This window comes from Hevea brasiliensis, chromosome 14 (genome assembly GCF_030052815.1).
Source record: "Hevea brasiliensis isolate MT/VB/25A 57/8 chromosome 14, ASM3005281v1, whole genome shotgun sequence".
Taxonomy (NCBI): domain Eukaryota; kingdom Viridiplantae; phylum Streptophyta; class Magnoliopsida; order Malpighiales; family Euphorbiaceae; genus Hevea; species Hevea brasiliensis.
Window position 1 is genome coordinate 72415304 of NC_079506.1, and position 11490 is coordinate 72426793.

Sequence of the window (11490 nt, forward strand, 5' to 3'; positions counted from 1 at the left end):
AAGTGCAAAAGTAAACATCAAAACTGAAAATTTAAAATTTGTGCCTAAGGGACTTGAAGTTTGAGAAAACAATCAAAACCAACAAATTAGGTAATCAAAATGTGGTATGTGGGTAAAATTAGAATTCCCATACCTATTAAGCATTAGAAAGTCAATAAATTGACTTAAAAAGTATCGTGAATAGTAACCCCGAAATACAAATTTTAAAGAACGTCAAGTTTAGTATATTAAAACTTGGTATAAGTAGATTTGAATTCATTTTTGGACTTATGATAAATTGTGATACTGAAACACTGTGAAACTGTGTGTTTCAGTTGAAAAGAATATTAGGAAAGAACCCGAAGCATCGAGTCAAGGTCAAGAGGCGACTCACTTAAGGTTTGTGCACAACATCAATATTCTTTAAAATTCATTTACAAAGTGCATGAAATGAATTACTTATATTGCAAAATGTGTATTATGCTTTTGTCTTAAATTGTTGAAAGTTTACTTGTATGTGGTTGAAATGGCAACAAATGTTTAGTAAATTGTTAAGATAGTTTTGAAACCACAGTGTCATGACCATATATTTGAATAGCTCACTAGCATGACTAGTGGGAAGAAATAGTTTCGAATTTTGATTCTCTCTCTGGCTGAAGTGTTGAGGTGTGTGCCAGTAGAGGAAGAAATTGAATAGGTACCCATATATTTGAGCTATCTAGCCTTGTGATTTCTCATAAGCCTCCGGCTATTGAGATGAATATATTTCGAATGGCATGATATAACTGTGTGTTTTTATGAAATTCGTTTTGAGACTTCCAAAATGAAATTGTTTGGACTAAAAGTTCATAAATCATGTTTTGTATCTGTCTTTCATTTTTAGTACTGTATTTGAATAAGTGTGATTTAAATTATGCATAAATGTTATTTTAGTATGTTGTGTACCACTGAGTCATAGTACTCAACGATGGCTGTTATTGCGATCGTAGATATAGAGACTAGAGGAGCAGCAGAGTGAGCTGCTGAGGATCTTGGAGCTACCTCCCTGAAGTTCTGTTGGGTATATTTTATATCCTGATTGTAATATTTATTTTGACGTATGTAAATGTATATACTTGAATAAACTGGTCATGAGCAGTTGTATAGAGTTTGTAATAATATTATTTTGGATTTGCTAATGTAAAGTTTGATTGATGAATGTAAATTGTTTTTACTTTAATGAAAAATGAATGGAATTATTGTGTATTATTTTGATAACAATTGAGAAATGATATGGGAAGAAATAGTTTCAAATTTTGATTCCCTCTCTGGCTGAAGTGTTGAGGTGTGTGCCAGTAGAGGAAGAAATTGAATGGGTACCCATATATTTGAGCTAGCTAGCCTTGTGATTTCTCATAAGCCTCCGGCTATTGAGATAAATATGTTTCAACTGGCATGAAATAACTGTGTGTTTTTATGAAATTCGTGTTGAGACTTCCAAAATGAAATTATTTGGACTAAAAGTTCATAAATCATGTTTTGTATCTGTCTTTCATTTTTAGTACCGTATTTGAATAAGTGTGATTTAAATTATGCATAAATGTTATTTTAGTATGTTGTGTACCACTGAGTCATAGTACTCAGCGATGGCTGTTATTACTGTCGCAGATATAGAGACTAGAGGAGCAGCAGAGTGAGCTGCTGAGGATCTTGGAGCTACCTCCCTAAAGTTCTATCGGGTATATTTTATACCTTGATTGTAATATTTATTTTGTTGTATGTAAATTTATGTACATGTATAAACTGGTCATGAGCAGTTGTATAGAGTTTGTAATAATATTATTTTAGATTTGCTAATGTAAAGTTTGATTGATGAATGTAAATTATTTTTACTTTAATGAAAAATGAATGGAATTATTGTGTATTATTTTGATGACAATTGAATTGAGAAATGATATTGAATTGTGTTGATGTAGTAGTGAGTTTGATGAAAAAGAATTATTGGAAGTGTTTTTACAGGTTTTTGAAGAATTGTTTTCTTAAAATACAGATGGCACTCTGTCGAAATTTTTCCAAAATTTGGGTAAAAATAAAAATGGACAAAAATTTTAATTAGTTTTCAAACTCTAATTAAATGTTTTTATTACCTATTAGAAAATGCTCACCATTTCCAAAATGTAAGAAAATTGTTTTAAAATCCCTTGTAGGGTACTTAATGAGTTATCGGTAGGTGAAGTTCGGTAGTTCATTAGATATTTTACGGGATCATGTTATGCCTTACAAAGGGGTAAGGTGTGACATGTTTTAGTGGTATTAAAGCAAAATTTTTGAAGTATGTTTTAACTTGTGAATTTGTGTCTTTTCTTTGATAAGTACAACTGCTCAATGTCCTTATTTGTTACATACAGTGCATTATATCATAAATATGAACTAATGGAGGGAAATCTCCTTGTGTTTTTGTTCAGGAGATATCCTAACTCCAGACTGATATGGAAGAAGGGGATCGCTCTGTTGAGCAGTCTGTTGAGGCTGAAGGCCAAGGGGAAGCCCCAGCTCTGCAAAATGTTAGTGGGTCAGTAGTACCAGCCCCACAAATGCCGCAGTTTCCTACACAATTTGCTCAACAGATGGCTGCGATGTTCCAGCAAATGGCTGGAAGCATGCCTACCCAAGCTCCACTTCAGACACCTGTGGTGCAACCACAGCCTCCAGCCAGGCAGTATGACAAGCTACTTAATTATGGGGCTACAGAGTTTAAGGGTACAGTGGACCCTTTAGAGGCAGAGCAGTGGTTGGAGAGAATAGATAGAGTGTTTAAGAAGTTGCACTACCCAGATGAACTAAAATTTGAATACTCAGTGTCCTTATTACAAGGGGATGCGTATGATTGGTGAAAGACCATCCCCCATAGCTTGGCTGAACCACCAGTATTGACCTGGGACGACTTCATTAGAGAGTTCAGACAGAAATATATCCCAGATGCATATGTGGATAAAAAACTGTAAGAATTTCTGAATTTGAAACAAGGCAACAGATCAGTGGCAGAGTATGAGAGGAAGTTCTCCCACTTAAGCCACTAAGTTAGGAGTCTCCTGTCTACCAGCAAAGAAAGGTGCAAGAGATTTGAGACCGATTTGAAGCCCAATTTGAGGATGCAAGTAGTGGGATTCAGACACAGCAACTTCTCTGAGCTCATCTCTCAGGCACTTGAGTTAGAAAGAATTGAATTAGAAGTGACACCAGTGAAAGAGAAAGCTGAGAAGACTGAAAAATCAGAGAAAGAAAAAGGGGAAAAGTCAGTAGAGCAAGGTCCCAGTGGTACATCTGGAAAGAAGAAGAAATTTGGGAGACCAAGTAAAGGTAGAGGTGGAAGATTTGGAAGGGGCAGATTCTCTGGACAGAGACCCCCTAGATCTGGTCAGCAGTCGACCAGGGGTTCATATCCTCCCTGCCCCTGTGAGACATGTGGCAAGATTCATGGGGGAGAATGCTATTGGGCAATAAGAGCTTGCTTTAACTGTGGAGGCAAGGGCCATCTTGCTAAGGATTGCACCAGTGCCCCTAGATTTGGTCCAGCTCCTACTACTGCAGAAGGATCCATTCAGAGTCCTACTACCAGAGGTTCACAACCGATTAGTAGAGGAAGAGGCAGAGGTAGAGGCAATGTTTCTGGAAGTCAGGGTACTGTTAGGCAGTCAGCACATGGAAGTGCTTCAGCCAGGGTTTATACGATGAGACAGTGAGAAGAGGCTGAGACTTTCGATGTTGTAGCTGATACATTCTCTATCTCTGATCAAGAAGTATTTGTGTTGTTTGATCCGAGTTCAACCCACTTATATGTTAGTGCTAGCATAGTCAGTTCACTTGCTGTTCCGTGTGTCAAAATGGGTTTTGAAGTGCTAGTAACTAGTCCGTTAGGACAAAAGGTCCGGGTTAACAGAATCTATAGAGACTGTCCTTTGATGATCCAAGGACATATTTTTCTGTCAGATTTGATTGAAATGCCCTTCAGAGATTATGATATTATCTTGGGCATGGATTGGTTAGCCAGGCATTATGCCATGATTGACTGTAGACTGAAGACAGTCACTTTTGGTCTCCCTCTGTACGGTGATGTGGTAATACATGGGGAGAGGCAGTTACTGCCATCAAACATCATTTCGGCTGCACTAGCCAGAAGGATGATCAGAAAGGGATGTGAAGCATACTTGGCACATGTGATAGACACCCAAGTAGGGAGTCCAGAACTGATAGACATCCCTACTGTGTGTGACTTTTTGAATGTGTTTCCTAATGAATTGCCAGGATTACCTTCAGAAAGAGAAATGCAGTTTGAAATTGATGTTATGCCTGGTGTGGACCCAATCTCCATAACACCATATCGAATGGCACCAACAAAATTGAAAGAATTGAAAGTGCAGTTGCAAGAGCTGCTTGACAAGGGCTTTATCCGCCCTAGTGTGTCACCTTGGAGAGCACCAGTATTGTTTGTTAAGAAGAATGATGGCACTCTTCGCTTATGTATTGATTACCGGCAGTTGAATAAGGTGACAATAAAGAACAGATACCCATTGCCCCGCATTGATGACTTATTTGATCAGCTGATGGGTGAAGCTGTGTTATCCAAGATTGACCTGAGATCAGGTTATTATCAGTTGAAAGTACAAGAGCAGAGTATTCCAAAGACTGCCTTTAGAACCCGCTATGGCCATTATGAGTTCTTAGTGATGCCATTCGGGTTAACTAATGCTCCGGCTGCTTTTATAAATCTGATGAACACTATCTTTAGACCATACCTCGACCAGTTTATTGTGGTATTCATAGATGATATATCGGTATGCTCGAGGAGTGCAGAAGAGCATGATAGACATCTACGGATTATACTGCAGACTTTGAGGGAGAAACAGCTATACGCCAAATTATTGAAGTGTGAATTTTGGCTGAAGGAAATATCCTTCTTGGGGCATGTATTCTCGATCGAGGGCATCAAGGTAGATCTAAGTAAGATAGAAGCTGTCCTTAATTGGAGGCCACCCAGAAATATCATAGAGATTCGCAGTTTTCTGGGTTTAGCTGGATACTACCATCGATTTGTGAAGGGATTCTCCATGTTGGCATCTCCATTGACTAAGCTACTTCGAAAAGATGTGAAATTTCAGTGGACGGATAAATGCCAACAGAGTTTTGATGAGTTGAAGAGATGTTTAACTGAGGCTCCAGTCCTTACTTTACCTACCCCGGGTAAAGAGTATATTGTTTACAGTGATGCTTCTCACAATGGGTTAGGCTGTGTACTAATACAAAAATGGAATGTCATTGCCTATGCATCACGCCAGCTGAAACCACATGAGAGGAACTATCCGACACATGACTTGGAGCTTGCAGCTATTATATTTGCTCTTAAGATCTGGAGACACTATTTGTATGGGGAGAAGTGCTACATCTACACAGATCATAAGAGTTTGAAGTATCTGGGCACTCAGAAGGAGTTGAATTTGAGACAGAGGAGATGGTTAGAGTTGATAAAAGACTATGATTGTCTGATAGACTATCAGCCAGGGAAAGCAAATGTGATGGTTGACGCCTTAAGTCACAAGACTATGGCAAGTCTACGGGTTTCTCCTTTGTCTATAGTACATGATTTGAGAGTATTGCATGCCAGCTTAGAGATTAATGATGAGGGGCAGACAGCAGTTGCATGGCATGTACAGCCAGTGTTGATTGATCAGATCAGAATGGCTGGTCAAAATGATCGAAAGTATCAGAAGTTGTTAGAAGAAGTCAGACAGGGCAAGAAAACTGAATTCTTAGTGAGAGATGATGGCCTACTGCTTCACCAGGGCAGAATGTGCGTTCCTAATGACATTGACTTGAGGCAGATCATTATGAAGGAAGCACATGAGTCTCCTTTTGCTATGCACCCTGGTGACACAAAAATGTATAGAGGGCTAAAGGAGCATTACTAATGGATGGGTATGAAAAGAGATGTGGCAGAATTTGTTTCCAAATGCCTAACTTATCAGCAAGTGAAGGCAGAGCATCAAGTACCAACTGGTTTGTTACATCCACTGCCAGTACTGGAATGGAAATGGGAGAGAATAACGATGGATTTTATGATGGGACTCTCAAGGACACATAAGAGTCATGATGCAGCATGGGTTATAGTTGACAGACTGACCAAGTCTGCTCATTTTCTGCCTGTCCGGATGGACTACAATTTACAAAGATTGGACAAGTTGTATATAGATGAGATTGTGAGACTGCATGGAGTACCAGTAACCATCATATCAGACAGAGATCCTAGGTTCACTTCTAGATTTTGGGGTAGTCTTCACAGAGCCCTAGGAACTAGATTGAACTTTAGCATGGCATTCCACCCACAGACAGATGGCCAGTCTGAGAGAGTAATTCAGATCTTGGAGGACATGCTACGGGCTTGTGTGATTGAGTTTAAAGGCAGTTGGGACACACACTTGCCTTTGATTGAATTTGCTTACAACAACAGCTACCAATCAAGCATTGGGATGCCTCCATATGAAGCTTTGTATGACAGAAAATGTAAAACCCCATTGTGTTGGGATGAGGTAGGCAAAAGAAAGATGATTGGGCCAGAAATTATTCAGCAAACAAAGGAGAAAATTAGACTGATCAGAGATCGACTCAAGGCTGCATCAGACCGTCAGAAGTCCTACATTGATATGAAGAGAAGAGAAATTGAGTATGCAGTGGGTGAAAAAGTATTCCTCAAGGTTTCCCCTTAGAAGAAAATTATGAAATTCGGTAAGGGGAAACTGAGTCCTCGTTTCATTGGGCCATATGAGGTTCTAGAGATAGTGGGTCCTTTGGCATATCGTTTGGTACTACCTCCAGAGTTGGAGAAGATACATAACGTCTTCCATGTGTCTATGTTGAGGAGGTATAGATCTGACCCATCTCATGTACTACTAGTGGAAGAAATTGAAGTGAATCCAGATCTCACATATGAGGAAGAATCCATAGAGATTCTAGCTTATGAGGTGAAGCAGCTACGGAATAAGCAAATATCATTAGTAAAAGTGCTGTGGAACCATCATTCGGGCCAGGAGGCTACTTGGGAACGAGAGGAGGACATGAGGAGATAGCACCCACAGCTGTTCAGATATTGATACTAGGTAAAATTTCGAGATGAAATTTATTTTAAGGGGGAGAGAATTGTAACACCCCTATTTGCATAGCCTGGTATATATCACTGTTCCGGTGATCGATGTTGGTCCAGAAAATTAAGAGAATTAGAACCACGTCTAAGACACCTAGTTAAGCCCTGAACAAAAATAATTAGTAATTGCCAAATAGTTAAGTATAAAGAAGAAAAACAGAACACAAAAGTTAAATGAGTCGGGAGTCACAGCGATGGGTGACCTTCTCGGGAATGACTGCGAGGTCAGTCTAAACTCAAATTTCAAACCGTAAAATGTGACACCGCGGTCCTTAGGACCATTGCGAACACAGTGAAAAAGAGAAAACCATAAAAAAGAATTGTTAAGAATGTCAAATAATTAGGTCAGAGATCCGAAAGAAATATCAAATAACTAGCAAACCGGATCGAACTGGTGAGGGGCAATTTGGTCAATTCACCCCTAGAGCTGACTCCTGACCTAACTGTCCAATAAAATCAAAGAAAAGAAAATTTTAGGATCAAGAATTAAATTAAAGAACTAATGGAAAAATAAAAATTAAAAAAAAAAAGAGAAAAGAGAAGAAAAAGTTTGTTACCTCATGTTGATGACATCAATTATGATGTCAAAATTTATTTTTAATTTTCCACATTTTTTGACCAATTCAAATACACTAAATAAGACCTAAAATGACATAAAAAAAAAAAAAAAAAAAAAAAAACATTCTCATCTTCCTCCCAAACTAGCCGGCTTCCTCTCTCCTTCACTTCACCATTAAAATAACTTCCATGGAAGCTTGATCAAAGCTTTTCAATACCTCACTTTGTCCCCAAAATTCCCATTAAACCTTGTTAACTTCACTTAAGAAGAAGCTTGAACAAAAAAAAAAAAGAAGAAAAGGAAAGAATTGAGGAAGTGGAACTCCAAAGTTGAGGTAAGAATTTAAATTAGAATTTTTAGTTTAAAACACATGTTTTGAGTTAATTTAACTTAGATTTCAACTTAAAAATCAAAACAAAACAATTGTTGGGGGAGTAAATAGGAAATTCGTCCAGCTAGGGTTAGAGTTTGTTATGAATGAGTTTGATGGTTTTGAATAGCTATTTGAGGTGAATTAGGTGTGTAGAACATGAATACACACTTTAAATTGCATTAGATTGAGCTTTGTGTGTAGCTAGGATTTTGAGCATGTGAAAAATTGAAGAAAAATTTGAGAATTGGCCAAATGATGTTATTGACCTTATTTGAGATGAGAAATGGTCAATTGTGACCATTTGTGATGTGTATGAATTGTTGGAAACAAGTTTAAATTCGGATTGGAGATGGTCAATCTACAGGCAGCATGACCTAGGTTCTTTTCAGAGACCAAAACTGAAAATTTACCAACCCAATTTATATGAGGCCAATTGGGAATGAAACTAGACACAAAATGGCACATTTTTCATTTAGGAATTATGCCCAGAAAGTGACCATAACTTAGTGAACAATTTGGCCAAATCAGGATTGGGAAAACTGACCTGTACAAAAATGACTAAATAAACAATTGTTACATAAATGATCATAACTTGGTCTAGGAAGATCCAAATGACCTGAAATTTTACTGGTAGAAATTAAGACATAGACCTACAACTTTCATGAAGAAAACAAATCCAAATTTTGACCATAACCTGTTTGAAAATCCACCTGCAGTCAACCACAAAAATTGCCAAAATCCAGAATTTGCCCAGAATTCTGGGTAACCCCAAATCCAGCCAGCCATGTTCAAATGGCTATAACTTAGGCTACAAAACTCTAAATGGAGTGATTCAAAAAGGGAAATAAAGTGAAGACAATAAGGAACAACTTCTATGAAGAAAACTTAGCCAAATTATCACAACAATATGACCAATGGAACAGTGCAAAATTAAACACTAAAACTGAAAATTTAAAATTTGTGCCTAAGGGACTTGAAGTTTCAGAAAACAACCAAAACTAACAAATTAGGTAAACCAAAATGTGGTATGTGGGTAAAATTAGAATTTTCATACCTATTAAGCATTAGAAAGTCAATAAATTTACTTGAATAGTGTCGTGTATAGTAACCCCGAAATACAAATTTTAAAGAACGTCAAGTTTAGCATATTAAAACTTGGTATAAGTAGATTTGAATTCATTTTTGGACTTATGATAAATTGTGATACTGAAACACTGCGAAACTGTGTGTTTCAGTTGAAAAGAATACCGGAAAAGAACCCGAAGCATCGAGTCAATGCCAAGAGGCGACTCGCTTAAGGTTTGTGCACAACATTAATATTCTTTAAAATTCATTTACAAAGTGCATGAAATGAATTCCTTATATTGCAAAATGTGTATTATGCTTTTGTCTTAAATTGTTGAAAGTTTACTTGTATGTGGTTGAAATGGCAATAAATGTTTAGTAAATTGTTAAGATAGTTTTGAAACCACAGTGTCATGACCATATATTTGAATACCTCACTAGCATTACTGGTGGGAAGAAATAGTTTCGAATTTTGATTCCCTCTCTGGCTGAAGTGTTGAGGTGTGTGCCAGTAGAGGAAGAAATTGAATGGGTACCCATATATTTGAGCTAGCTAGCCTTGTGATTTCTCATAAGCCTCCGGCTATTGAGATGAATATGTTTTGAATGGCATGATATAACTGTGTGTTTTTATGAAATTCGTTTTAAGACTTCCAAAATGAAATTGTTTGGACTAAAAGTTCATAAATTATGTTTTGTATCTGTCTTTCATTTTTAGTACCGTATTTGAATAAGTGTGATTTAAATTATGCATAAATGTTATTTTAGTATGTTGTGCACCACTGAGTCATAGTACTCAGCGATGGCTATTATTGCTGCCGTAGATATAGAGACTAGAGGAGCAGCAGAGTGAGCTGCTGAGGATCTTGGAGCTACCTCCCTGAAGTTCTGTCGGGTATATTTTATACCCTGATTGTAATATTTATTTTGATGTATGTAAATTTATGTATATGTATAAACTGGTCATGAGCAGTTGTATAGAGTTTGTAATAATATTATTTTGGATTTGCTAATGTAAAGTTTGATTGATGAATGCAAATTATTTTTGCTTTAATGAAAATGAATGGAATTATTGTGTATTATTTTGATGACAATTGAATTGAGAAATGATATTGAATTGTATTGAGGTAGTAGTGAGTTTGATGAAAAAGAATTATTGAAAGTGTTTTTACAGGTTTTTGAAAAACTGTTTTCTGAAAATACAGACTGCACTCTACCTAAATTTTTCCAAAATTTGGGTAAAAATAAAAATGGACAAAAATTTTAACTAATTTTCAAACTCTAATTAAATGTTTTAATTACCTATTAGAAAATGCTCACCATTTTCAAAAAGTAAGAAAATTATTTTAAAATCCCTTGTAGGATACTTAATGAGTTATCGATAGGTGAAGTTCGGTAGTTCATTAAGTATTCTACGGGATCATGTTATGCCTTACAGAGGGGTAAGGTGTGACACTGGCTGTCCGGACAGACATTAGTCACCAGAACAGTAGAACGTACGGATTGCCTAAAGTAAGGATGTCACATACTGCACCCATAAAACCTACTTCCGTGATGAGCATTTGTCCAAAACGTCATCAATTTGGCTTCTTCATCACAAGGACACAACAGAATCCCATTTGGTGAGAGCCTTCTGTGTGACATCTTCAACTGGGTCCAAAAATGCTAAGGCCAAGTACCTCCTTGAATGCAGACATGATTGAGCTTCTTTGTAGGTTCGTCTCTGATACTCCTTTAGGAGCCACTCATAGTATGTTTCTCCTTTGTCATTCCATAATGAGCCTTTAGTAAAGAAAGATTTGGTTTATGGAATAATGGAGAAAAAAAAAAAAAGGTGAGAAGGCGAGAAATGTAGGTTTAGAGAGTTTGAACATTTGATGAGAGAATGTCAAATAAATAATGCAAATGAGTGACGAGAGAGGGGAGAGAATAATTACACATGTGACTCAACACCAACCGGTTCTATCCACGTCAGCCTATTCCCTGAAAACTAGTGATTATAGGTCAAAGGGACTTTACTGTTAACAAATTTAAGGTTGAGGGAGTTTTATGTAATGTTTTTAAGTTAAGGGATTGTATTATTATAACTATATAAATTTGAGGATAATTGTTGAAATTCATCCTGTATTGAGTGGACAGTCTATTATTATTTGATATTTGGCCAATTGTCCCCTAATGTAATTATAATGTATTATGGCAAATAAATCGTGATTAATAATAATCCATAATTATATGAGTACCCAGTTTTCTCGTTCATTATGTTAGTAATTACTAACTTGATCCATTGTAAATAATATATATATATATATAGCCATGGGATGCAGAATATTTGTCCATGAT